The sequence below is a fragment of the Geotrypetes seraphini genome, chromosome 5, assembly GCF_902459505.1.
Source record: "Geotrypetes seraphini chromosome 5, aGeoSer1.1, whole genome shotgun sequence".
Lineage (NCBI taxonomy): Eukaryota > Metazoa > Chordata > Amphibia > Gymnophiona > Dermophiidae > Geotrypetes > Geotrypetes seraphini.
The window spans coordinates 265,303,323-265,330,423 of NC_047088.1; the positions used below are offsets into that span (position 1 = coordinate 265,303,323).

The following is a 27,101-nucleotide window of genomic DNA, read 5'->3' on the forward strand; positions in this document are numbered from 1 at the left end:
ATATGTGGGGAGGCTGTTATATAATTTTATGGTGTGTGTGTAATATGTTTCTATGTGTACAACTCTCTTTCCTGCTCTCCCTGGGGCAGTGACAGGGATTTGGCAGAGAACCTGTAGTTCTGGCCCTGTGGTAACTGCCCAGTATCCCATGTAATTTAACTGCACCCATCAATAACACCATAAGCCCAAGACATGCTTGAGGAGATAACCTCAAAAATCTCCATACTGAGGCCATCTGCAGCCGAGAAACCACAAGCCAAGCTCACAATGGAGGAAAGAAAGGCAGTTCTGAGGATTCCAGCTCTGCCGAAACTTCAGAGAATGCACGCCAAACCTTAAAAGGAAACAAGTCTCTAGGGAGCCAGGATCCTGAGGGGAGGGGTAGCAGGAGACACTTTCAGCCTGTCCCCATCCACCCTCCCAATCACCACAAAAATATCCCAAAATAAAAATAATCAGATCAGTTTGTAGTTATATCTTTATGTGAGAATTCTGTGACACAAGTTTAATCAGGCCAAAAATATCTAAAACAAGGCCTGGACCCTAGGGAAGACGCTTCTAAGCTAGTGCTTTTCTACCTGTGGAAGGAGCAGGTCAAAGAGCATGCAGAAGCTGGAACATAACACTTTCATTGACTCAATACGCTTCAGATGCACTCTTCTTTAGAAAGCTCTTTTGTTCACACAAACAGCGTGGTCAGAAATAAATAATAAAATGAACTATTTCTAGCAGTTAAAGTGCAATAAATGCTACTGTTTTAGCTGAGCAACTGTCTCACTGCAGGGCTAACAGAAGCCTCCCTATCCAAAAGATGTTCTCCTAACCCCAGCATATATAGAGAAAATGTAGTGTGGACAAACTTCAGGAGCATCGGAAGTCTCGTTTGTACTGGATTGACATACTGGATCACATCTAATCAAAGGCTCTTTCCAACTCTTGGGTATTCATCACTCCAGGTGCCCAAATGATTAATGGCATTAGCCAATGTCAGATTTACAAACCACATCAGCTATTCACACTACAAGGGCTGTGCTTGTATGCAAACATCCCAGCCTTCATTTACAAGCCTTCCCCTGTCGCAGAAAACCTGAAATATCAGATAGAAGTAGAACACTACAAACCGCTATGCAACAGTAAGCTTTGTTGCTGCCCTAGAGACAGAGGATGTCTGGAGGAATCATACAAGGGATGCTGTACACAAGAGCAGCAGAAAGTGAAGGAAAGTTTAATATATAGCGATACCACTGCCCCCCTGAGGACAGGGAAGCATAGGAAAAGGAAGAACTGAACGAACCATGGAGCCCTTCATAACAGAATAAAGCTTGGCAAGATTTCACTTGGGGTGAAAGCTACGTAAATGCTGCCATGAGGAGAGTGCAGAGGGCTATGTGTTGGGAGAAAGGTGCGGGGACAAATGTGTGTGTGCCTGTGTGCATTGGGAAGAAAAGTGGGAGTGTGTGCACCCATGTATATTGGGGAAAAAGTGAAAGGCCAGGAGAAAGTGTGCATGTCTAAATTTGATAAGCCATGAAGGTGCTCACAACTTTGAGTAAAGAATGTTCATGCCTTTTTAAGGCTCATGAATATGGATGAGGGTTTGAGGGCTCATAAATACTGAAGAGAACTCAGAAATCGACTGTTGCTCTTGGCTGCTCCCCCTTTAGATCTGGCTCCAGTTCATGCCTGGAAGCAACCTAGAAAAGCCCAGATGTACACATTCTGAGAACAGGGCCATATTCACAAAAAGTGGGACATAACCAAAACAGCCCCTACTGGACCACTCTTGACCCATACTGAAAATGACAAGTATTGCAGCCCCCCCAAAAAAAAACAACCCAAAAACTGAGAATGCTCACATACTGTAGACCACCACTTGTTATCTTCTGACACTGCCTCCCCCGCTGTGAAGAGTCTATTCATTCTATACCTACAGGATGATGGAATAAAGAATAGCACCCCAATAAACACAGAGCTCGGGGCAGGAGTCAAGATGGCGGCAGCAGGAGATACCACAGTGTAGCGATTGTACCAACTGTTGAGTGAAGTTTGAAGCCTTGACCTGAAGAGGAAGGGGGAAATGCAAGACCTGTACCTTTCCTGCTGAAGATGGGGTTGGAGCCACTTCTGGACAACAAACACGAAACCATTTGTGGCTTCTGTGGCAGAGGATTCTTTGGGGAAGATATGCTGCAATGGGGAGCTTGTGCCAACTGAAGGTGGGGATTTCTCCTTCAGTCCCGAAATATGCAGCATTCCCTTGGTACCCAGAAATAGAAGCGACAATGGAGCTGCGGCTGATGGAGCTTTTGTTTTTGCTCTGGTTCAACTACACAGGGTGGTCTTTGATGCAGGCTCTTGAGAGTGTTCCCTGCAATGATTGAACTGTGATGGCCTCTGGTGTGCGTGTCCCTTGGAAGGTGAAAGATTACTCATGTCCAGGGAATCTCAGCTCAACAGAAGCGGGGCCTCCATGGTATCATTTGGATAGAAAGAGGTACTTGTGGCTATAAAGTCTCTCTAAATGCATTTGGATGATTTTTCTGGAAAGATTGATTCTTTTAGAGAAATTTGTCCCCAACCCTGCAGGATCTATCTCCATCCTCACAAGCTCTGTCCTCATATGCACAAGTCTCAAACACTTATGATTTTAGAGCATTCGAGGCTTGTGCAGATAAGGACAGAGCTTACAGGGAAGAAGCAGGGACAGAACTCACATGGATGGGATGGGGATGGAGTTATATCCCACAGGGACAAAGTTGTCCCTGTGTCATTCTCTAAAATCCTAGGTATCAGAATCTAAGGAGGGATTGAACTTTATAAGATCATCACAGGGTATTTTAGACATTAAATTTAGTGAACTTCAAGTTTTCAAGTTTCTTTATTTTTGATATACCGTTTATCAAATAGGTATCTATACGGTTTACAATAAAATAGATTTTTTTTAAAGAAATAAAATAAGTGTACACTTGGTATGTAATTTGAAAATTCATAAATAAAAAAAAGAGAAATAAAATAGAAGATATAGCTTATCTAAGTTAAAAGAAAATAAGGAAGACTGAACGGACCAATGTACACGAAATGAAAGGGAAAAGGAGAGGGTAAGTTATTAAATACTGTACATTGAGATAAAAATAAAAGGGAGAGAGAGGGGAGGGAAAATACATTATGGTAGGGCTCGCTTCGAAAGAAACATTTTTGTTATTTCATGATACTCCAAAAAGCTTCATGAGAATGATTGAAAGAGCAGAGGTTAGAGATTATAAGCATTTTTGAAAAGAAAAGTCTTGAGTTTAGATTTGAATTTGTCTTGAGAATTTTTTAAATGGAGATCCAATGGGAAGGTATTCCAAAGAGAGGGAGCTGTGACTAAGAAGATAGATTTGTGAGTGGTATCATAAAAGAGTTCACGTATTGATGGAATGGTAAGTTTTGATTATTGGATCAGAGTGTCCTGAACTATATGGAATCAAGAGTTTGTCAATGAAGGCTGGTTGATTGAAGTTTTTCTTTTTGAATGTTAATAAGAGTATTTTATAAGAAAGATGATGAGTAATGGGTAGCCAGTGAACATTACGAAGAAGAGGAGAGACATGGTCATATTTTTTTGCATGGTAGATTAATTTAACGGCAGTATTTTGCAAAAGCTGTAGACGGCGGATTTTTTTCTGAGTAATGCCTTGACAAAGGGCATTACAGTAATCAATGTGTGAGATTATGAGAGAGTGAATCAAAATGTTGATAGAAGGGGCTAAAAGAGAACAAATGGAACGGATGAGCCTTAGTTTATAGAAACATTTCTGTGTGACTGCACTAATTTGTTGATGAAAGTTTAGGTCCTTATCGAGGATAATTCCGAAGAGTTTAATTTTGGTAGTTATTTGAATCGGAGAAGAATCAATACAAATGGGTAGGCAAAAATGTTCATCTGTTGAATGTGAGAAGAGAATGCCGGTCGTTTTAGAGCTATTTAATGCAAGCTTGTTCAGATGGAGCCAAGAGCTGATTTTATCGAGTTTGTGGTTAATTTCTGCTATTTCATCAGATTCTGTAGAATCTAAGGGGTGAAACAGTTCGATGTAATCTGCGTACGTGAACACAGTGAATCCTATAGATTCTGCTAATGTAAGTAAAGAGGCCAAGAATATGTTAAAGAGTAGTGGCGAAAGGATTGAACCCTATAGATTCTGCTAATGTAAGTAAAGGGGCAAAAAAGATGTTAAAGAGTAGTGGCAAAAGGACTTAACCCTGAGGGACTCCGTAACTTTGATAGATGATAGAAGATATACTCTCATTAAAGCTAACTTTATAGTTTCGGTTTTGAAAATATGAGGTGAACCATTGCAGAGCTGTTCCAGAAATGCCAATAGATTATAGTCTGTTAAGAAGTAAGAGTGATCAATGGTGTCGAAAGCAGATGTGAGGTCTAAAGATATCAGAAGAGAAGATTTGCGGTGATCTTTGAAATAAAGAATAGCAGTAGTTAAACCTATTAGTGATAGTTCAGTTGTGTTCGAATTCCAGTTTGGTAAGGGTGGAGGGCATTTCGAAAACTTATTAAAACCTATTTGTTTGAAAAATTTTTGACTTAATTATATTAGCTTTTATGATATATTTTTATTCATTATACTTCTATTTCTATTTAATTGGAACTGCCTGAGATTAATTAATTTTGATTCTGACTTTTGAATTAATTGTAATTTGGATTTTTCCTGGGAAACCATTTGATGATTATTGTAATTCGCTCTATGTCCAGTTTGTCCGCCTCGAACTGAAGGTTTGGCAGTATATAAAAATATAATTATTATTATTATTAGTTTTTTCTGCAAAGTTGGAAAGTTGTTTGAAGACCAGTTTTTCAGTGAGTTTGGCTAGAACAGGTAGATTTGCAAAAGTTGGCAATTTGATCTTCAGATATATTTGTTTGTTTAATCTTAGGAAAAATTAGAGCTGATTTCCATGAGGCAGGCATACAGCTCCAATAAGGAGCACCTAACTGGGCCTCCGCGTGTGCGGATCGCCGGACTAGATGGACCTAGGTCTGATCCGGCGAAGGCGTTTCTTATGTTCTTATGAAGAAATGGTCCAAAGATTGTGAAATGTTTTTTCAATATAAAAGGAGGTATGCTCTCAAGTGAGTTATTTGGAAGCTTTAGATTCCGTATTGTTTTCTTCTAATGAAGGTGGACGTAAATCAGTGAGGGAGCTGAATGAGAGAATGTTTTCCGAGGCAGGAGAAATTGATGTCTCGGAATTAGAGGGATGAATGAATTTATTGCACACAGTTTTGATTTTGTGATCAAAATAGTTTGCAAGGTCTTGCTCTGTGGGTCGATTTGGGTTGGAAGTTGGTCTTCTGGCATATGGAGAGAGTGAGTGGATAATGGAGTAAAGTGCTGAGGAGTTCCATGCATTAGCTATATGCTCTGCATAGTATTTTTTCTTTGCTGTTTGTAGAGATTTTTGTATATTTCCATAGCGTAGATGAAGAGCGCTTACATCTCCATAGATGTTCAAAGGAGCGTAGCTGAGTCCGTAGAAGGGATAATTCTCGATTGTACCATGGCTTCTTTTTTATGGTAGAGATTTTGTTATAAGAATGGAAAGGGGCTAGCGAGGCTATCATTTGTTATGTTTTAGAAGACCAAGGGCTCCTTTTATCAAGGCGCGCTACGGGGGTTAGCGCGTCGGACATTTCATCACGCGCTAACCCCCGCGGCAGCCTAAAATCCTAACGCCTTGTCAATGGAGGCATTAGGTACTAGCGCGGCAGGCGGTTTAATGCACGGTATTCCGCGCGTTAAACCGCTACCGCGCCTTTGTAAAAGGCCCCCAAGTTTTAGATTGCTCTTCTAGAGCAAGTATGGAGAATTCTTCCAGATGTATTTTGAAATAATTGTTAATTGAGGTAGGGGTAATTTTGCTGTAATCTTGCATATTGTATGTGTATGAAATGGGATGGATGGTATTATTAGATTGTTGTAAATTTAGACTGATTAGAGAATGGTCTATCCAGGGTAGTGGAAGAGTTTGAAGATTTTGGAAATTCAGATGAAAGATTTCTGGACATAGATCATATCAATTGTGTGGCCTGCTGTATGTGTGGGATTATGAATGAGAGGGGTTAGTGAAACATCAGATGTTAAAGATAAGATGTCAGAGGTGAAAGTGTTATTGAGGGCATCAAAATGAATATTAAAATCTTGCTGTGAGAGATGCAGAAATCAGGGATGATAGTTTGGAGCAATGTCAGTAAGTCCCTAGAGATAGGGGGAGGTAGGTATAAAAGTTGAAAGTGGAGTGGGTGGGGATGGGAAAGAGTAAATTGAAGAATTTCTACAAGAGAAGAATTAGAGCTGGATGATTCAAAATTGAGTGGGAGAGAAAAATGGTAAATAACAGCAACACTTCCCCCGATCTTGTTTGCGCAATAGAGGGAGTGGAAGGTGAAGTTGTTTGGACAGGCTTGGTTAATATAGGCATCTTCTCCCTCAGATAGCCAGATTTCAGTAAGACAGAAAATATGTAATCCATGTTGTAAAATAAGATCATGTACCAGATCATGCTTATTTTTGATGGAGTGGACATTTAAGAAACCTAGTTTAATGTTGATTGAGGGACTTGAGGGCTGGGAGAAGTAAGGGGAATAGGAAGTAAGTATCTAGAGCATGGTATGTTTGAGCTCAATAACTCCTTATTGCGCTCCTTTGGCATGCGCTGCAGGTAGTATTGAATTTAAAGAAGAGGTTACCGGGCAGCGGTCTTCAAGTAAAGTAAGCCTGGGGAGACAATAATGATAGGGTAAGCTAACAGACATACAAATAAATGACAAATAAAAAATAGCAAGATAGGAAACAAATATAACTCACAAGTTTATAAAGTAATTAAAGCAAAGGAGGTAAAATATAACAGAGATATAAAGTAGCAAAAACAATATAGTAGAAGCAATGAGCAAAAAAAAAACCCCCCAAAAAACCAGAGCCAGGCAGAAAGCATCAGTAAGTGATTGACCAGCTGGTGATAATAGAGAAAGCATGGTCTTGGTAAATGATAAGCTATTAATACATTATAAACTGGAAGCTAGTGCAAATCAGCTGAACTTGAATTTAAGATTTGTGAATTTTCCTAAAACTCCAGTTTTAATATCTATGGAAATGGTTAAGAAATATCGAAGAGAGGTTTTACAAATCTCCCAAGAATCTATGCCTCCAATAACTATAGCATTTTATATAAGGGCTAAGGGGTTGGAGGAGCTGCCGTACAGCGAAAGATTAGAGAAACTGGGCCTCTTCTCCCTAGAACAGAGGGGACATGATCGAAACATTCAAGGTACTGAATGGGATAGACATAGTAGATAAGGACAGGTTGTTCACCCTCTCCAAGGTAGGGAGAACGAGAGGGCACTCTCTAAAGTTGAAACGTAAGGAAGTTCTTCTTCACCAAGAGAGTGGTAGAAAGCTGGAACGCTCTTCTGGAGGCTGTTATAGGGGAAAACACCCTCCAGGGATTCAAGACAATGTTAGACAAGTTCCTGCTGAACAAGAACAGGTGCTGGTAAGGCTAGTCTTGGTTAGGGTGCTGGTCTTTGACAAGAGGGCTTCCATGTGAGCGGACTGCTGAGCTGGTCTGACCCAGCAGTGGCAATTCTTATGTTCTTAAAGATCAATCTGTGGGTATTTCATCTGATAGCCTGGCGGTGACAAAATTTTCTGAAATATTCCCAACAAGAAGCTAGTCCTGTCCTACTTTGATAGTTACATTTGCCCTTGAACCAGACTGTAATTGGATTTTGATATTATATTTCAGATATAAGGATACACTGTTTTGGTGTCATCACTGCCACACACCTTGACTCACACTGGCTCCCAATACAAGCAAGAATACAATTCAAATTTTACTGTCTACTATTTAAAGCAATGAATGGAGACAGCCCAGCCTACTTGAACAACCGCCTTATCCAAACTGCTACAACCAGGCTACGGAGAGCCAGACACCATTCACGCACCCCCCCAATCAGAGATGTCAAACGCAAAAAATAGTACGATGGCTTATTGGCCATGCAGACAGCGAAACTTGACCACCAACTATCCAATCTACTGATCATGACACCAGACTACAAAACTTTCAGAAAATAAATTAAAACCCTGCTATTCAAGAAATCCATCAAGACAAACTAACTCCACAGGAAGCATTTCAATCCCCCAAAAATAATCTGCTCAACTATGTAACTCTTCTGGAATTGTCCAGATAACATCTTTTGTAATCCGCCTTGAACCGCAAGGTAATGGCGGAATAAAAGTCACTAATGTAATGTAATCATATTTTTTATGTAAAATCTATTTTTATTAAGGAAAAACTGTCAAACAACAATACAAAAACAAAGGAAATTACATTTGCAACAAACAGAAGAAGAAACAACCCACAACCCCCTTCCCTACCCTAGTAGAATGTTTATTACAAAAGGCAAGCAAAAGGGATCAAACAGAGATCAGTACCAAAACAGAAAAGAAAGTCTGCTAAACATTCATCGCCAACATCCATACTCAAAACCTGCCCACAGATACCAAACCCAGAGTCCAGGAACACAGCCTAGAAAGAGAAAAAGGGATTATATAAGACTCAGAAAATAGGTAGGGGGGAACCCCAATGCAAAAGGAAAACTAAAAAACCCCAATGCAAAAGGAAAACTAAAAAACCAAGAGATCCAGAGAAAATAGGACAAGACTTACTTCCTTTAGTGAGATGTATCTCCCAACCTATTTATTATCTGACTTTGGGATCTCAATGCCAGGGATTGCAAGACAGGCTCCCAAAGGGACAAACAAGCACAGTTACTTACCTTAACAAGTGTTATCCAGGGACAGCAGGCAGATATTCTCACATGTGAGTGACATCATCCATGGATCCCCAGTACGGACAGCTTTAAAAGTGCATCGACAATAACTGTCCGCACCGTGCATGTGCGAGTGATTTCCCACCCGACGTTGGCTCTCGGTTCCTCAGTTCCGTAAGCAAGCTAAGAAGCCAACCAGGGGAGGAGGGTGGTTTGTGAGAATATCAGCCTGCTGTCCCTGGATAACACCTGTTATGGTAAGTAACTGTGCTTTATCCCAGGACAAATAGGCAGCACATTCTCACATGTGGGACTCCCTAGCTTACTAGAATGGAATGGAGGAATGAAGAGCTGGCCATTAAGAAAATAAATTTTGTAATGCTGCTGGGCTAGTGCCCATCCCGTCTGGAAAAAGATTCCAGACAGTAGTGAGATGTGAATGTATGAACTGAGGACCAAGTAGCAGCTTTATAGATCTCATCAATAGGAGTGGAACGTAAAAAAGAAACTGGAGCTGCCATAGCTCGGACTTTGTGGGCTGTGACAAGACTCCCCAGTTGTAGCCCAGCCTGAGCATAACAGAAGGCAATACAAGCCGCCAACCATGTAGAAATAATTATTTTGGATATAGGACGTCCCAACTTATTAGGATCAAAGGAGATGAAAAGTTGAGATGTTCTATGTGGCTAAGTTCTCTTAAAAGTAATAAGCCAAAGCTCGTTTATAGTCTAAAGTATGAAGAGCCGTTTCTCCAGGATGACAATGAGTCTTAGGAAAGAACACTGGAAGTACAATGGATTGATTGAGATGGAATTCAGTGACTACTTTTAGAAGGAACTACAGATGTGTGTGAAGTACAACTCCCAGTGTCTTTAGTATCTTCCTAAAAGAGTAATAAGAGTGAGCTTGGAAAAATGAGAGTACTCAACCAAGAATTAATTTTTCCTGCCTGGAAAGCAAACGTCCTAAGAATCTCTTAAATCGAATAGCTTTTAAAGGTGGATACATAAACATATTTTTATTTTGAGTATTCCTGTTGGAATTATACAATTTAAACTGAGAGGAGAGATAATCTGGAACCAAACCATATAGCGCTTTAAAACAAATACATACTCTGGAAGAGGATGCAAGGCCAAAGGGTAGGATTCTGTATTGATAATGTTGCTGCACTACCTGAATTTTGAGGAATTTTCTGGAGTTCAGATGCACTGGAGTATGAGTATAAGCTTCTTTCAGATCTAGAGAGCATAGCCAGTTGTTGCGATCTAAGAGGGAACATAAAGTTGCCAGGGACAACATAAGAAACTTTTCCTTCACTAGAAACTTGTTCAGGCCCCTGAGGTCTAAAATTGGATGTAGACCTCCTGTCTTCTTTGGAATGAGGAAATACCTCTCCTGATTCCTTTGGAGAGGTGGAACCTCTTCTATTGCTTTGAGAAGAGATTCTATCTCCCAAAGAAGAAGGGACATCTGCTGAGGACTGAAATTGTACTCTCTTGGAGGATGATCTGGAGGCATAGTGATGAAATGAAGAGAATATCCCTCTTGAATGACTTTTAGAACCCAGAGATCTGTGGCTATCAATTTCCAATGGTGATAATACAATTGGAGCAGATCTCCGATTGGTTGAGGAAGAGGAACAGCGGCTATGCTCTCTAGAAGATGGTCAAAATGACTGAGCAGGTTTTGGGGGAGCTGCTGATTGAGATTTCTGAGGGCGCTGTTGCTTCTGCTTGTTCTGCTGTGGTCTAGGAAAAGCAGCAGGTTTTGAAGAAAAACGCCTTTGATATGAAGAAGGCTTAAAAGATTTAAAAGTTGAAGGCTTAGGCTTGGATTTAACCAAAGCATCCCAATATTTCTCATGATCAGTGAGCTTTTGTGTAGTGTTTTTAATAGTCACCAAAAAGCTCCTCTCCTAAGCAGGGAATGTTAGCTAATCTGTCCTGAAGATTGATATCAATATCTAAGATTCTCAGACATGCGAGACGTCTCATAGCCACTGACATAGCTGAGGCTCTAGAAGAAAATTCAGATGTATCATAAGCAGATCTTGCCATATACCTTCTAGCTAAGGTAGGGGTGCAAAATATTTGATGAAATTCTTGCAGATGTTGAGAAGGAATAAATCTGTCAAAAGAAGGCAATTTCCAAATTAAATGCTAAATATAACAGGAGATATAGAAATTGTAATTTAGTATTCTGTTCGCCAACATGGAATTTTGGTACAGGCGACATCCAAATTTATCCATAATGCGCCCTTCACGCCCTGGTAGCACTGAGGCGAAGACTCTTGATGGAGTAGATTTTTTCAAAGTCGACTTGACCACTAATGACTGGTGCTGAAACTGTGGTTTGTCAAAACCCGGTGAAGAAATTATTTTATACAGGGAGTCCAATTTTCTGGGAGCCACTGTAATGGTGAGGGGCGTTTTCCAATTCTTGTGCAGAGTCTCTTTGAGAATACCATGTAACAGTAGTCGGAGAAGTTCTTTAGGAGGCTCATCATAATCTAAAGCCTCCAAGTATTCAGCACTATAGGCAAAATCAGCTTCTAGCTTCACTGGTAGCTCTTTTCCCAACTGCCTAATAAATTTCTTAGCATTAAATTTTAGCTGCCAAATTTTAGGCCATTTTTCAAGCTTCGCCAGGTCTTTCTTCATGTTATTCACACCATCTGGACTGTCTACTCTATTACAGATTTTGGTATCATCCGCAAAGAGGCAAATCTTAACCGACAGCCCTTCAGAAATATCATTTATAAAAATGTTAAAATGAACAGGCCCAAGAACAGAACCTTGAGGCACACCACTGGTAACATCCTTTTCCACTGAGTAATCTCCATTGATCACTACACCCTCTATCACCTTCCACTCAACCAGTTTTTGACCCAGCCCATCACTTTGGGACCCATATTGAGGGAACTCAATTTATTTATGAGATGTCTGTGTGGAGCACTGTCAAAGGCTTTGCTAAAATCTAAACACACCACATCTCATGTACTCCTCTCTGTCTAATTCTCTGGTCACCCAGACAAAAAAATTGATCAGATTTGTCTGACAAGATCTTCCTCTAATGAATCTATGTTGCCTCCGATTCTGTAATCCACAAGATTCTCTGTTTAAAAAAGAGTTTCCATTAATTTGCTTACCACAGAAGTCAGACTTAATGGCCTATAATTCCCTACTTCTTCCTTACTTCCACTTTTGTGGAGGGACCACATCCGCCCTTCTGGTACCACTTCCGACTCTAGAGACTCATTGAAAAGGTCAGTCAGCGGAGCAACCAGAACTTCCCGAAGTTCCTTCAGCACCCTCGGATGTACATCATTCGGCCCCATCACTTTGTCTACCTTTATTTTAGCTAGCTCCTCATGAACACAACCCTCTGAAAATCGAGCAGGATCTATCACTCCTGCATCCCTATTCACGTTTGTCTTATATAGTCCCACTCCTGGCGCTTCAGCCGTGAACATAGAATAGAAATATTTGTTAAGCAATTCAGCCTTTTCTTTATCAGTTTCTACATATTTCTTCCCTTCGAGACTCACAATGCCACTTTTGCACTTCTTTCTTTCACTAATATATATAAAAAATGTCTTTGTCTCCCTGCTTTACTGTGTCAGCTATTTTTTCTTCAATTTTGCATCTATGCTTTCCTGACTACAAGACCAGGCTCTCTTAACTTTTCCAGATATTTTTGCCTGTCTTCCTCTTTCTATGATCTTTAGTAGTTTATAAAAGCTAATCTCTTATTCCTTTCCTTCTCAGCTACTACTTTTGAGAACCAAAGCAGCCTTGTTTTCCTCTTACTTTTACATACTTGCCTCACAAAAAGGTTTGCCACTCTTACAATTACTTCTTTCAATTTTGCCTACTGCATTTCCACTCTTTCCAGATGTTCCCATCCAGACAACAATTCCTTGAAGCAGATTCTTCAGACTAGCGGGGACATCAAAAACAAGAGGTCATTCAGAAAAACTGAGAGGGGACAGATTCAAAACGAATGCAAGGAAGTTTTTCTTCACTCAGAGGATGGTGGACACCTGGAACACGCTTCCAAATGAGGTAATAGGACAGAGTACAATACTGGGTTTCAAAATGGGGCTGGATGACTTCCTGGAAGCGAAGGGGATTACAGGGTATAGATAGAAGGTTACTCTACAGGTCATAAGCGAAAAGCGTATGACAGTTTTAGGGTATGAGCACTATCAGGTCTTGGACCTGAGGGGCCGACGCGTGAGCGAACTGCCGGGCACGATGGACCTCCGGTCTGACCCGACAGGGGCAATTCTTATGTTCTTATGTTTAGCAGGGTCTGCTTAAAAAAAGGCTGATCATAGCGTTTAAATATCAAGTCCCAAAGAACTAAGAATTTTAAACACATATGAATCCAAATTTCCTTTTTTTTCCTCCCCAAATTTCCTACTTTACAGCTACTTTACAGCTACTTTACAGCTCTACTCAGGAGTAACATTAGGAGATCTTTCTTCAAAAAAAGCATGATGGGAAATAAAACCAGCCTCCATTTAGAAGTGGAGTAAATGTGCCAGAGGATAAGAAGTATGTCCTTAGTAGCAAAGAAATGAAGAGACTGCTCTGATCGATGGTATTACTACAAGTAAAAAAAAAATTGGTTTGTAGCTATCTTGAAGAAGATGTCCATGAGTTTGAGCTCTATTAGTAATTTAAATAAATGAAACCTCAAAGCTCCACAGGGTGCATCTTACTTTTCTCATATGTCACCCCGTATATGGAGACCTAATACTAGCACAGGTTTCAACCTCTGGAGAAAAAAAAAAAAAAAAGAGAGCAAAAACTCCCTAACAGAGAAAAAAATGTGTATCTAAAAACCTGTGATAGTATTGAGTCTCTATGTAAAGAGAGCTCAGACTCATAGACAACATCTCCAAGATAGCTACAAATTAATTGTTTATTTATTTTCTATACCATTCACCCAAGAGAGCTCAGAACGGTTTACATGAATTTATTCATAGAAATATAGAAACATGATGGCAGACAGCCCATCCATTCTGCCCATCTACAATATCCATTATAATAATAATAATAACAACTTTATTTTTGTATACCGCCATACCCAGGGAGTTCTAGGCGGTTCACATCAATTAAACAAAACTTAATAAGAAATTACAATAAACTATATTTACAAGTAAAGAAGATATTGGAACAAAATTAACAAGAAATTACAATTGATCATGGTTACAGTTGATCATAATTACAAGCAATGAGGTGATGAAGGTAAGCATGCGAGAGGGGGGAATGAGTAGGTCATTGGAGTTAGTGAAATGGGGGAGATCAAAAAGAGGGGGGAGGGGACCGGAAGAGTTGGGTCGTTTGAGGGAGGGGAGAGAGAAATGGAAGAGAGGGGATTAGGGATATTGAGCGTGGAATAAATGAGTTTTGAGTATTTTTCGGAAATCAAGGTAGGTGTGGGCCTTGAGCAGAATTTGGGCTAGCCAAGGGTTCTGTTTGGCTGCCTGGAAGGCGAAGGTTTTGTCGAAGAACCTTTTGAGGTGACATAGTTTTAGACATAGTTATCTCTTCCTCTCTCTAAGAGATCCTACGTGCCTATCCCAGGCTTTCTTGAATTTAGACACAGTCTCTGTCTTTACGCATCTACCACCCTTTCTGTATAAAATTATTTCCTTAGATTACTCCTGAGTCTATCACCTCTTAACTTTATCCTATGCTCTCTCATTCCAGAACTTCCTTTCAAATGAGACTTGACTCATGTGCATCTACATCATGTAGGTATTTAAATGTCTATCATATCTTCCCTCTCCTGCCTTTCCTCCAAAAGTATACAGATTGAGATCTTTATGTCTGTCCCCATACACCTTATGACGAAGACCACACACCATTTTATTAGACTTCCTCTGGACTGACTCCATCCTTTTCATATCTTTTTGAAGGTGTGGCCTCTAGAATTGTACACAATATTCTAAATGAGGTCTCACCAATGTCTTATACAGGGACATCAATACCTCTTTTTCCTACTGGCCATATCTCTCCCTATGCACCCTAGCATCCTTTTACCTTTTGCCATCAACTTTTCAACCTGTTTGGCCATCTTAAGATCATCTATCTAATGTGCCTGGTGCAATGGAAGGATTAAATGACTTGCCCAGGGTTGAACCCACAACCTCAGGGTTCTGAGGCTGTAGCTTTACCAACTGCACCCTACTCTTGTTTTTTGAAAACAAGGATAGGCTCTATGATACTCATCTGCAGAGCAAGAAATAAACTATCAAGAGGAAGGAATACAGGGACATAGTAACATAGTAAATGACGGCAGACTGCCCATTAGTTATACCATTAAAAATACATGATTAAATTAACTTGTCTCGTCTTTGATATTTCTGGGTCATAAGACGTAAAGTCCATCTGGTATTGTCCTAGTTTCCAAATGCTAAAGTTGCCGTTTAAGCTCACTCCAGCCTATCCAACCATCCTATTTGCAGGTCCCTTCCCAAGGGACCCTCAGTCACAAGGGGGCACCCGCTCAAACTCAGAGGAGGGAAATTTAGTGGTGACATCAGGAAGTATTTCTTCACAGAAAGAGTGGTAGATCACTGGAACAAACTTCCGGTGCAGGTAATCAAGGCCACAAGCGTGCTCGACTTTAAGAATAAATGGGACATCCACGTGGGATCCCTACGTGGGTCGAGCAGCACTCAGACTTGATGGGGTGGGTCAGTAGAGTGGGCAGACTTGATGGGCTGTAGCCCTTTTCTGCCGTCACCTTTCTATGTTTCTATGATATCTACCATAAAGTCTGACCAGTAACATCCTCATGTTCCAAGTTAGTGGAGTTCCCATTGATGCCCTACCCAGCCCATCCTACACCAAATCACCACATATGGGACACAGACCATGCAGGTCTGTCTAGTACCAGCCTTAGTTCTTTAATTTACATCCTTCATTTTCTTTACTTTTTTCCCAGTATATTTTATTGGTATTACATCCTTCATTTTCTAATTAGAGATCCTCTATGTTTATTTCACGCTTTTTTGAATTCCATCACCATTTTCCTCTCCACCACTTCCCTCGGGATGGCATTCCAGGCATCTACCACTCTCTCCGTGAAAAAGAATTTCTTAATATTGCTCCTGAGTCTTCCTCCCTGCAACCTCAAATTATGCTCTCTAGTTTTACCATTTTCTCTTCTCTGGAAAAGATTTGGTTCTTTATTAATACTTTTCAAGTATTTAAATGTTTGTATCATATCTCCCCTGTCCCTCCTCTCCTCTAGAGTATACATATTTAAGTCTTCCAGTCTCTTCTCATACTTCTTTTGGTTCAAACCCCTCACCATTTTCGTTGCCTTCTTCTGGACCGCTTCAAGTCTTTTTATATCCTTCACCAGATATGGCCTCCAAAACTGAACATAATACTCCAAGTGTGGCCTCACCAATGATCTGGTTACTCCTCTTTCTATATAGCCTAGCATCCTTCTTATAGCCTAGCCACCGCCTTATCACACTGTTTAGATGCCTTTAGATCCTCAGACACAATCACCCTATGGTCCCTCTCTCAATCAGTGCTTATCAGCTTCACATCTCCCAGCTCATACGGTTCCCTCGGATTTCTAAACCCCCCCCCCCCCCAAAAAAAAAAAAATCATCACTCTGCACTTCTTCGCGTTGTTTTTTAGTTGCTGAACGTTAGACCACTCTTCTAACTTTTATAGATCCTTTTTCATGTTTTCCACTCACTCCAGGGTGTCCACTCTTGTTACAAATCTTGGCATTATCCACAAAAAAGGCTAACCTTACCTTCTAACCCTTCAGAACCAGTCCCAGCACTGATCCCTGAGGCACTCAATTACTCACCTTTCCCTCCTCTGAGTGAATTCCCTTAACCAACACCCTTTGGCTTCTGTCAATCAACCAGCTTCTAATCCAGTTCACCAATTTGGGTCCTAACCTCAGTCCATGGAGTTTGTTTAAGAGCCTCCTATGAGGAACTGTGTCAAAGGCTTTGATGAAATCTCGTAAATTACATCTAGCGCATGTCCTTGATCCAAATCTCTGGTCACCCAGTCAAAGAATTCAATCAGATTCGTTTAGCACGATTTACCTTTAGTAAACCCATAGAGGGGCATAATCGAAAGGGACGTCTAAGTCTGTTTACGTCCATCTCTTAAGTCGTCCAAAGTTAAAAATAGCCTAAGACACATTTTCAAAAGATATGGCCAACTTTTTTGTACTTTCAAAAATCGTCTAATTATACGTCCAAGCCACTAAATCGTCCATCTTTATACCACATTTCCGTCCAACTTTCCATCCAAGTCCAAAACACCTAGAACAAGCCCTGTTGGATGTGGGAGGGGTCTGCAAAGTGATGGACTGCACACCCAGACATGCCACCTAAATAGTGGGGTACCTTACAGGGCACTGCTGTGAACTCCACAAAAAGGGTGCCATGGCTTCTCTTTACAACAGCTCCCTTATAGGTGACGGTGAGCCCCCCAAACCACCTCCAGAATCCCCTAGACCCACTTATCTACCACACCAATAGCCCTTATGGTTGCAGGAGCCACTTATATGCCAGTAAAAAAGGGTTTTGGGGGTGTATAAGGGAGTGCACATGTTTAAGTATCAATGCAGTGATTACAGGGGCTTATGGGCACGGGTCCTTCTCTCTATGGGTCCCTAACCCACCCCCAAGACGACTTAAGCTGCCTCTGGGCTGGACGACTAGGTTTTCCTATGCCAGGCGGCCAGGTGATGATGGTCTGGAGGCTGAAATTTAAAGATGTGAATAAAATTTTATGGAGGTGATCATTGGGGTAGTGTGTGGGGGTCTGTTTTATGTGTTTGCAGTGCTTATCTGCTGACTTTAGGTGGGCTTTTGTGACAGACCATTTTTTACATGGTCTAAGTCACAATGTCCAAGTTCCGTTGATCCCAACCTGTATAACTTTCGGTTATACATGCTGTACGACTAAGTCTAAGCCAGCCCATGTCCCGCCCAACTCCTGCCCTCAACACGCCTCCCAAAACGCCCCGTTTAGCTTTGGATATTGAGCCTCACTATGAAGGCCTAGGTCGTTTAGAAATACGTCCAAAACCGGTTTTTATTTTTGGCGCTTGGACGTTTCTGAGAAATGTTTGTCCAAGTGCCGCCTTAGGCCGGTTTTTGGATGTTTTTCTCTTTCGATTATGAGCCCCATATTGCCTTGGATCTTGTAATCCATTAGATTCTAAGAATTTCACTATCCTTTTCTTCAGAAACGTTTCCATTATTTTTCCAATATCTTAAGTGAGGCTTACTGGCTTCTCCTGAACGCTGAATGTAGGAGCTGATCTTTTCTCTGTATCAGCAATAGTCTTATTTGAATAAAAGCAACAGTTAATCTATGTTTTGAAAACATTGAAGTAACAGGGGCTGTGAGGGAAAGGCCATGGTGACAATAATATGACCTGAATGGAGAAGTGCTGAGGAAGCAGTAGCATAACTATGGTAGAGACAGGTAGGTGGTTGGAGGAGGGAGAGAGTGCAATATCAGAATAATAAAAATGATTTACAAAAAAAAAAAAAAAAAGAATAAAAAGATACATGAGTGTCAACAGGGCATTAGAGAGGGTAAGTAATGTGATGAAGGCCGATTTTACCGCAATAAAAGTGCTCTAATGTTTAGGGAAAATCTGCAGTAGTGCCCTGTATACAGGAAAACTGGTCCCTAAGTTCCTCCCTCAATTTTGTGCACCATAAGAACATAAGCAGTGCCTCTGCTGGGTCAGACCAGAGGTCCCTCACGCCCAGCAGTTTGCTCATGTGGCGGTCCATCAAGTCCAGGACCTGCATAGTAATCCTCTATCTGCACCGTTCAATCCCCTTTTCCTTCAGGAAATCATCCAATCCCTTCTTGAAACCCAGTAGCGTAATCTGTCGTATCACACCCTCAAGAAGCGCATTCCAGGTGTCCACCACCCTTTGGGTGAAGAAGAACTTCCTAGCATTGGTTCTGAATCTGTCTCCTCTTAATTTTTCCGAATGCCCTCTCGTTCTTGTAGTTTTCTAAAGTTTGAAAAATCTGTCCCTCTCTACTTTCTCCATGCCCTTCATAATCTTGTAAATCTCTATCATATCCCCTCTAAGCCTCCGCTTCTCCACGGAAGAGAGGCCCAGCTTCTCTAATCTTTCGGCATTTGATAGATTTTCCATACCCTTTATCAGTCGCGTCGCTCTCCACTGAACCCTCTCGAGTATCGCCATATCCTTCTTAACGTACGGCAACCAATATTGGACGCAATACTCCAGATGCGGGCGCACCATCACCCAATATAACGGCAGGATAACTTCTTCCATTCTGGTTATAATACCTTTCTTGATTATACCTACCATTCTATTCGCCTTCTTTGAGGCCGCTGCGCACTGTGCCAACGGCTTCATTATTTTGTCCACCAGTACCCCTAAGTCCTTCTCTAGGCTACTTTCACCCATTACCAGACCCCCATCATATAGCTGTACTTTGGGTTTCTGTTTCCTACATGCAAGACTTTACATTTCTCTACAATAAACTTCATCTGCCATTTATTTGCCCACTCTCCCAGTTTGTTCAGGTCCCTTTATAAATCATCACATTCCTCTTTATTCCTAACCCCACTAAAAAGTTTTGTGTCATCTGCGAATTTAATAACTTCACACTTCAGCCATGTTTCTAGGTCATTTATGAATACATTGAACAGCAGCGGTCCGAGTACCGACCCCTGCGGAACACCACTCGTGACCCTTCTCTAGTCCGAGTAGTGGCTCTTCACTCCTACCCTTTGCTTCCTACCTGCCAACCAATTTTTGATCCATCTAGGTACATCCCCTTCCACCCCATGGTTCTTTAGTTTCCTAAGCAGGCATTCATAGGGTACCTTGTCGAGGCTTTTTGGAAATCCAAGTATACGATGTCTATGGGGGCCCCTTCGTCCATTTGCTTATTTATTCCTTCGAAGAATTGCAATAAGTTCGTTAGGCATGATCTTCCCTTGCAGAAGCCATGTTGGCTTGTTTTCATCAGCTTATTCCTTTCTAGATGCTCATCGATGCTGTCTTTTATCAGCCCTTCCGCCATCTTTCCCAGACTTATCGGTCTGTAGTTCCCCGGGTCGCCTCTCAATCCTTTTTTTAAAGATGGGTGTAACATTTGCTATCTTCAAATCTGCCAGGATCACCCCTGTTTTCAGGGATAGATTACAAACCTGCTGTAGTAACTCCGCTATTTCCTCTTTTAGCTCTTTCAATACCCTAGGGTGGATTCCGTCCAGGCTCGGAGATTTGTCAGTTTTTAATCTATCTATCTGCTTGAGCACGTCTTCGAGGCTTACCTCCATGGATGTTAACTTTTCAGGTTCTGGCACGCTGGATGTGTCCTCTCTTGTAAAAACTGACAAAAAGAACATGTTTAGTCTATCCACCACTTCCTTTTCCTCCTTCATCACTCCCTTCCTATCTCCCTCATCCAGCGGTCCCACCTCCTCCCTTGCCGGCTGCTTCCCTTTATCATATCTGAAGAACGGTTTGAAATTACGCACTTCCTTGGCTAGCCTCTCGTCTCTTTTTGCTCTTCTAACCATGCAGTGACATTCTTTTTTATGTTTCCTGTGCTCTTAACAGATTTTTCTTGTTTTGGCCTTTTTCCGCAGCCGGAATTATTTTTTCTTATCTCCTATCGCTTTCTTCACTTCTTTAGTTATCCACGCAAGGTCTTTTGTTCGGTCCTTTTTGCATCCTTTTCTAAATCTGGGAATATACAGATTTTGTGCTGCGCTCACCGTGTCCTTAAATAAAAACCAGGCTTGCTCCACAGTCTGTGATTTCTTTGAGCTGTTCCTTAGTTTCTTTCTTACCATTGCCCTCATCACTTCGTAGTTTCCTTTCTTGAAGTTAAAAGTTGTCGCTGTGGTTCTCTTCCCCTTCAATATTCCTACTTCGACTTTGAACTGGATCATATTGTGATCACTGTTTCATAATGGTCCCACTACTTCCACTTCCTTTGCTGGTCCTCTTAGCCCATCTAGGATCAGGTCCAGAGTGGCATTTCCTCTCATCGGTTCTCTGACAAGCTGCTCCATGAAGCAGTCCTGTATTGCCTCCAGGAATCCGGTTTCCCTAGCGCATTTTGAGTTTCCAAGACTCCAGTCTATCCCGGGATAGTTGAAGTCTCCCATAACAATAGTGTTACCGTTTTTGCATTCCCACCTCATTTCAGCTTCCATTTCTTCATCGTTTTCTTCAGTTTGCCTAGGTGGACGATAGTACAGGCCCATCTTTATCTTGGGCCCATTCCTTCTTGGTATTTTAACCCATAGCAACTCCAGTTTGTCGGTTGTTGCCGCTGTGTCCACTCTGGTCGAGTGTATGTTGTCCTTTATGTATAGGGCTATTCCTCCTCCTTTCTGGTCCGACCTATCTTTGCGATAGATTTTGTACCCCGGCAGTACTATATCCCATTTATTTTCTTCATTCCACCATGTTTCAGAGACCCCAATGATGTCTAGGTTCTCTTTTATGGCCATGACTTTTAATTCTCCCATTTTGTTCCTTAGGCTCCTCACATTAGTATACATGCAATTTAAGTCCTGGTATTTTCTTGTCTTCTTTTCCTTTTCCTGTGCTACGTCCTTCTTATCATCCCTTTCTTGTTGTGTCAACTCTTGTTGTTTGCCCGTTGTGTCTCCCCAGCATTTTTCCCACTCAGTATCTTCTTGGGATTCCTTCTTCCGAATCATCAACACCTGGTCGACTGTCGGCTTTCCCCGTCTTCTTAGTTTAAAGCCTGCTCTATGCCTCTCCTGATGATGTTTGCTAAAAGTCTAGTTCCCGCCGTGCTCAGGTGTAGTCCGTCCCTCCTAAAGAGCTTGTCCAGTTTCTCACGAAGTGGAATCCCTCTTCCTCACACCATCTCCTCTTCCAGGCATTTATTGATTGTAGTTCCATCTGCCTCTTCACGTCTGCCCTCGGTACCAGTAGGATCTCTGAAAACGCTATCTTCTTGAGTCCTCATCTTCAACTTCCTTCCCAGAATCTTAAACTGTTCGATCAGTGCGTTCCTGCTGTAGTCTCTCCTGCTGACATCATTTGTCACTGCAGTCTTTCCTTCTCCGCTCCTGCTAGGATCCTTTCAATTCTGTTGACGACGTCTTTTGTTCTTGCTCCTGGGAGGCAGGTCACTAGCCGATCCTCTCTCCCTCCTGCTATGTGGCTATCCACTTGCCTTAGGATTGAGTCTTCCACTAGGATTGCAGACCTTCCCTTCTTCAGTTTTCGCTCCAGTCGCAGGTCTGTGTCCTCGGTGTGTTTTACTGCTTCCTCTTCTAAGCACCGGCAAGACCTTGCCTCCCCTTCCTGCGGAATTCTTCTATGGGCTTCTTCTTCTTTGGAATCAGATTGCTCTTTTCCTCTATTCCGTGCAGGTGTATCTTTGTCCTTCCTATGTTGTTCATGCTTTTTTCTTCTATTCCATGCGGGTGTATCTTTGTCCTTCCTACGTTGTTCGTGTTCTTGTTCTTCCACCCTCCAGTAGGCCTCTTCGATGAACTCCTCGAGCTCCCTGACTTGTTCCTCAATGTGCCTCTCTCTCTCTGGGTATTCAGCTGTCCTGAGTGGGTCTTCTGTCCTGAACGGGTCTTCTGTGATGCAAAGTCCCTCCAGTTCTTGAATCCTGTGCTTCAGTCGACTAACTTCCTTCTTCAAGCTTTTCAGCTCCTGACACCGACTGCATACATACGACTGCCTCCCCTAGAGGAGGTAATCATACATATGGAAGTCCGTGCAGTACACTGGGAAGCTCATCCTCTGGATTCCCTCTGCTTCCATTGCTATCCGCCTATTTGGAGTACTCTCTATTAATGTACCTGTGCCTTTTTACTTGTGTGTGTGTGTGTTCTCTTCTGTACCTGCTTCTTCCTTGTGTGTGTGTGTTCCTTCTGTGCCTGCCGCTTCCTTACTTTTCTGTCCTTCCCTGGTGTCCTTGGTTGTAGTGACTTGCCCTTCGCAAAGGCGCACTCACTAAGGCGAACGCCTTTGCCCCTCGTCTTCGCCGCATGCCGAATGGCTGCGCCATTGGCTCCTCCCCTTTTAAGGGGGAGTTCGGCGCTGCCTCTGCTGACGCAGTGGGGGTGGGCGGAGCTTACTCTTGCCACTGCCCCAAGCTACCTGTTCCTCTCTGCCTTCTTCGGATCTTTCTTGGTTTTTTCCTTCTAGTAGCTTGTTCTCCCTTCCTCCTTCTCCTCGCTACTCCCTCTCCTCTTCTCTCCCAATGCTCGGCACCCCGTGTGCCGCTTGGCTCCTCCCCTTTTAAGGGGGAGTTTGGCACTGCCTCTGCCGACGTGGTGGGGGTGGGCGGAGCTTACTCTCGCCGCTGCCCCAAGCTACCTGTTCCTCTCTGCCTTCTTCGGATCTTTGCATTATTCTTAAGAAGTGATCTAACCAGGAAACAGTTGTTATTCTCTGTGTGTGTTTAATTTTAGACACTGGAGAGCTAATCACTATTAGAGATTATAGATTAGAGATATTCTGTTCTGATAATTATTTCTGTTACATAACATCGGGTGAAATACTGTATGATCACCAAAATGCCCCCTTCTCCATTTTGTGCACTTTCTCCATACTGTCCCTTCTCCATTTTGTATACCATGTGCATTCTGAGAGGACGTGGCCTGACCAGCAAGGCACTGAAATTCCTTTCTACATGTTTCATTCCAAATTACCTTAATGTCCTTTGGAACAGCAGTAATGTGAAGTTTGTAAAAAAGAGTTGCAGAATCTAGTTGAGTGTTATATGGGAGAGGCCCAGTTGCAGAATCTCTCTCAGAGAAAAACATGAAGGTGAAAACCAGTTGGTCTGGCAACCCTAAGGAAATCAAGATGTGGCTAATGTGCCATAGGAAAATGAAAACATTACCAGCATACTTTATGAAGACGGGGATGCTGTACCTGAGTGATGAAAATGGGATCAATGTATTGTGAGATGATCATGAAATCTTTATTTTAAAAGAACATGAGTGCAAACAGCAAGGTGAGATGAAATGAGACCTTCCTGTCACTGAATTACCCTACACTATGCACTTATTTCTGCTCCGCTGACTCTAACAGGAGGGAGTCTCTTACCTTCCTCTGGATAACCACAGAAAAATAACAGAAAGGCAATCGGAAAAGAACCTCCCCATGAGCTTCAGACTTTCTTTCAACCAACCCCACCATATAATCACACAGAGTCTGAAAAAAAAAAAAAAAGATCTGGAAACTGGAAAGGGAAATAAGGGTTAGGTTAATAAAAGAATCATTCACTATTTTCCTAGGTGATGTTGCCAAGGGGCTACAAGGGAAAATTATTTTATTGCAGATGACAAGATGATTTGGAATAGGATGGACATCTTTGAGGGAGTGAATACAAATTCTCTTTCTCTCTTTTAGAGAGAGGTGACTTGTGTGGCATGCTCCAATGTTTCAGAATACTGAGTTGATGTTCAAATGTTTATCATCTAATTTTAATAGATTGCTCATGACTGTGTCCAGGGTTTACGCAATACTTTTATAGAAAGAATCTCAATGGGATCCTACTCAATTAAGAAGAGAAGGCACAGAAGAAAAAATGTATTAACAAAACAACACCTTGAATTATATGCAAAGAAAACAAAGTTACTTACCTGTAGCAGGTGTTCTCTGAGGACAGCTGGCACATATTCTCATATGTGGGTGATGTCATCCATGCAGCCTGGTGCAGACACTGCCTTAGTGTATCATCACTTTCAATCTTTGAGGCAGTGCCCCCATTGCACATGGATGGGTGCTTTCCCATCCAATGCTCCAGTGCGTGACCAGCAGTACAATAGAAAAGGTAAGAAGTCAACTCTAGGGGAGACGGAAAGATTTGACATAACTGCTTGTCCAAAATTGATATCCTGCCTGGAATTTTGCTCCACACAACAGTGAGAGGTGAAGATGTAGAGGACCATGTCACTGCTTTGCAAATTTCCTCAATAGAGGCAGAGCAAAAATGTGCTACTGAGGCAGCAATAACTCTTTGTTTATGGGCAGTGACATAGCCATGAAGGGCCAGCCCAGCCTGAGCATACATGAAGCAGATACAGTCAGCCAGACATGCAGAGATGGTATGTTTGAAGATGAACTCCCTAAACTGTTGGGATCGAAGGATACAAGAAGTTGGGAGGATTTCCTATGAGATTTTATAAGATCCAGATAATAAGCTAAAGCACGTTTGCAGTCCAAAGTATGGAGCATTGACTCATCAGGATGAGTGTGGCTTAGGGAAGAAAAAAGAAAGAGCAATGGATTGACAGGTAGAATTCTGATACTACCTAAGGATCATGGATTTTGGATGGGTTTTAAGAACAACCCTGTCATGATAAAATCTGGTATATGGGGATATGCCACAGGAGCTTGAAGTTCACTTACTTGGCCAGGCAGAAATGAGAAAAATGATTTTCCACACAAACATTTCAAATAGAGCTTTCATGAAGGCAGTGATGATATTAAGGTCCCATACTACTGGAGACGTTTGGATAGGAGATTTGGTATGGAACAACCCTTTTATAGGCTGGGCCACCACAGAATGAAGAGAGACAGGTTTTCTATCAATCTTTGAGTGGAAAGTGCTAACAGCATTTAAATGTACCCTCAGTTTGTTTTTAAGCCAGAATTAGAAATATGGAGGAGGCAGTCCAAAAGGGATGGAAGAGAGCATGAGAAAGGTCTAATACTCTGGATGCATACCAGACAGAGAATCTCTTCCATCTGAATTGGAAACATTTCTGTGTAGAACATAAGAATAGCCTTATTGGGTCAGACCAGGCTTCAAAGAGTAGTGGTAAACGGTATCCCCTCAAAAACGTCGAGAGTGACAAGTGGAGTGCCACAGGGCTAGGTCTTGGGCCCGATGCTATTTAATATCTTTGTAGGGGATATGACTCAGGGACTTTGAGTTAAAATTACACTATTTGCCAACGATGCTAAACTATACAACATTGTGGGCAGGGCATCAGAACCTGACAGCGCAACCAGGCCCAACACTATGAAGCAAGACCTGCTTGTATTGGAAAAATGGTCCAGTACTTGGCAACTAAACTTTAATGCCAAGAAATGTAAAGTAATGCACCTTGGGAGCGGAAATCCATGCAAAACATACACCTTGAACGGTGAAAACATAAGAACTACTGCAGAAAGGGACTTGGGAGTTCTCATCCGAGAAGATATGAAAGCTGCTTATCAGGTGGAGAAAGCTTCAGTAAAGGCCAGACAAATGCTGGGTTGCATCAGAAGGAGCTTTATCAGCTGAAAGCCGGAAGTCATACTACTGTTATACAGATCCATGGTGAGACCTCACCTAGAGTACTGTGTCCAATTTTGGAGGCCACTTTATCAAAAGGATGTGAAGAGAATGGAGTCGATACAGAGAATAGCCACTAGGATGGTCTCAGGATTTAAAGACATCCCATATGAAGAACGCCTGATCAGACTGCGCTTATATTCTCTCAAGGAGCACAGAGAAAGGGGGGGACATGATAGAAACATTTAAATACATCATGGGTCACATCAAAGTGGAGGAGGAAATCTTTTTTCTAAAGGGTCCCACGGCAACAAGAAGGCATCCACTAAAACTTAAGGGAGGAAGATTTCATGGTGACACCAGGAAATACTTCTTCACCGAACGGGTGATTGATCGATGGAATGATCTTCCCCACCAGGTGGTCAAGGCCAGTAGCATGCTTGACTTCAAGAGTCGATGGGACCAACAGGTAGGAGTACTACAGAGTTATGCTCAAACGATAGATACTCCAGGGAAGAAGGGTTCTTGAGTAGGCAGGCTAGTTGGGAGGGAGAGTTCTTGAGTAAGCAGACTTGTTGGGCCATCGGCCCTTTTCTGTCATCATATTCTATGTTTCTATGTTTCTTTGACCAATGGTCCAATCAAGCCTAGTAGCCCGTCCTCACGGTAGCCAATCCAGGTCACTAGAACCTGGCCAAAATCCAAGGAGTAGCAATATTCCATGCTACCGAATCCAGGGCAAACAGTGGCTTCCCTTATGTCTTTCTCAATAGACTATGGACTTTTCTTCCAGGAAATTGTCCAAACTTTTCTTAAAACCAATTACGCTATCCGCTCTGGCAACGCGTTCCAAAGCTTAACTATTCTCTGAGTGAAAAAAAATTTCCTCCTATTAGTTTTAAAAGTATTTCCCTGTAACTTTCTAGAGGCTTGAAGTATCAAAGCTGAGAGATGGGCTAAGCTAAGT

The 27,101-nt window shown here is 41.9% G+C and overlaps 1 protein-coding gene across 3 annotated transcripts in view; it reads right to left on the bottom strand.

Moving 5' to 3' along the window:
- Window positions 1-27,101, bottom strand: part of NHEJ1 (non-homologous end joining factor 1) — a 270,794-nt gene that overhangs the window by 175,532 nt on the left and 68,161 nt on the right. The gene's annotated exons all lie outside the window — the stretch shown is intronic.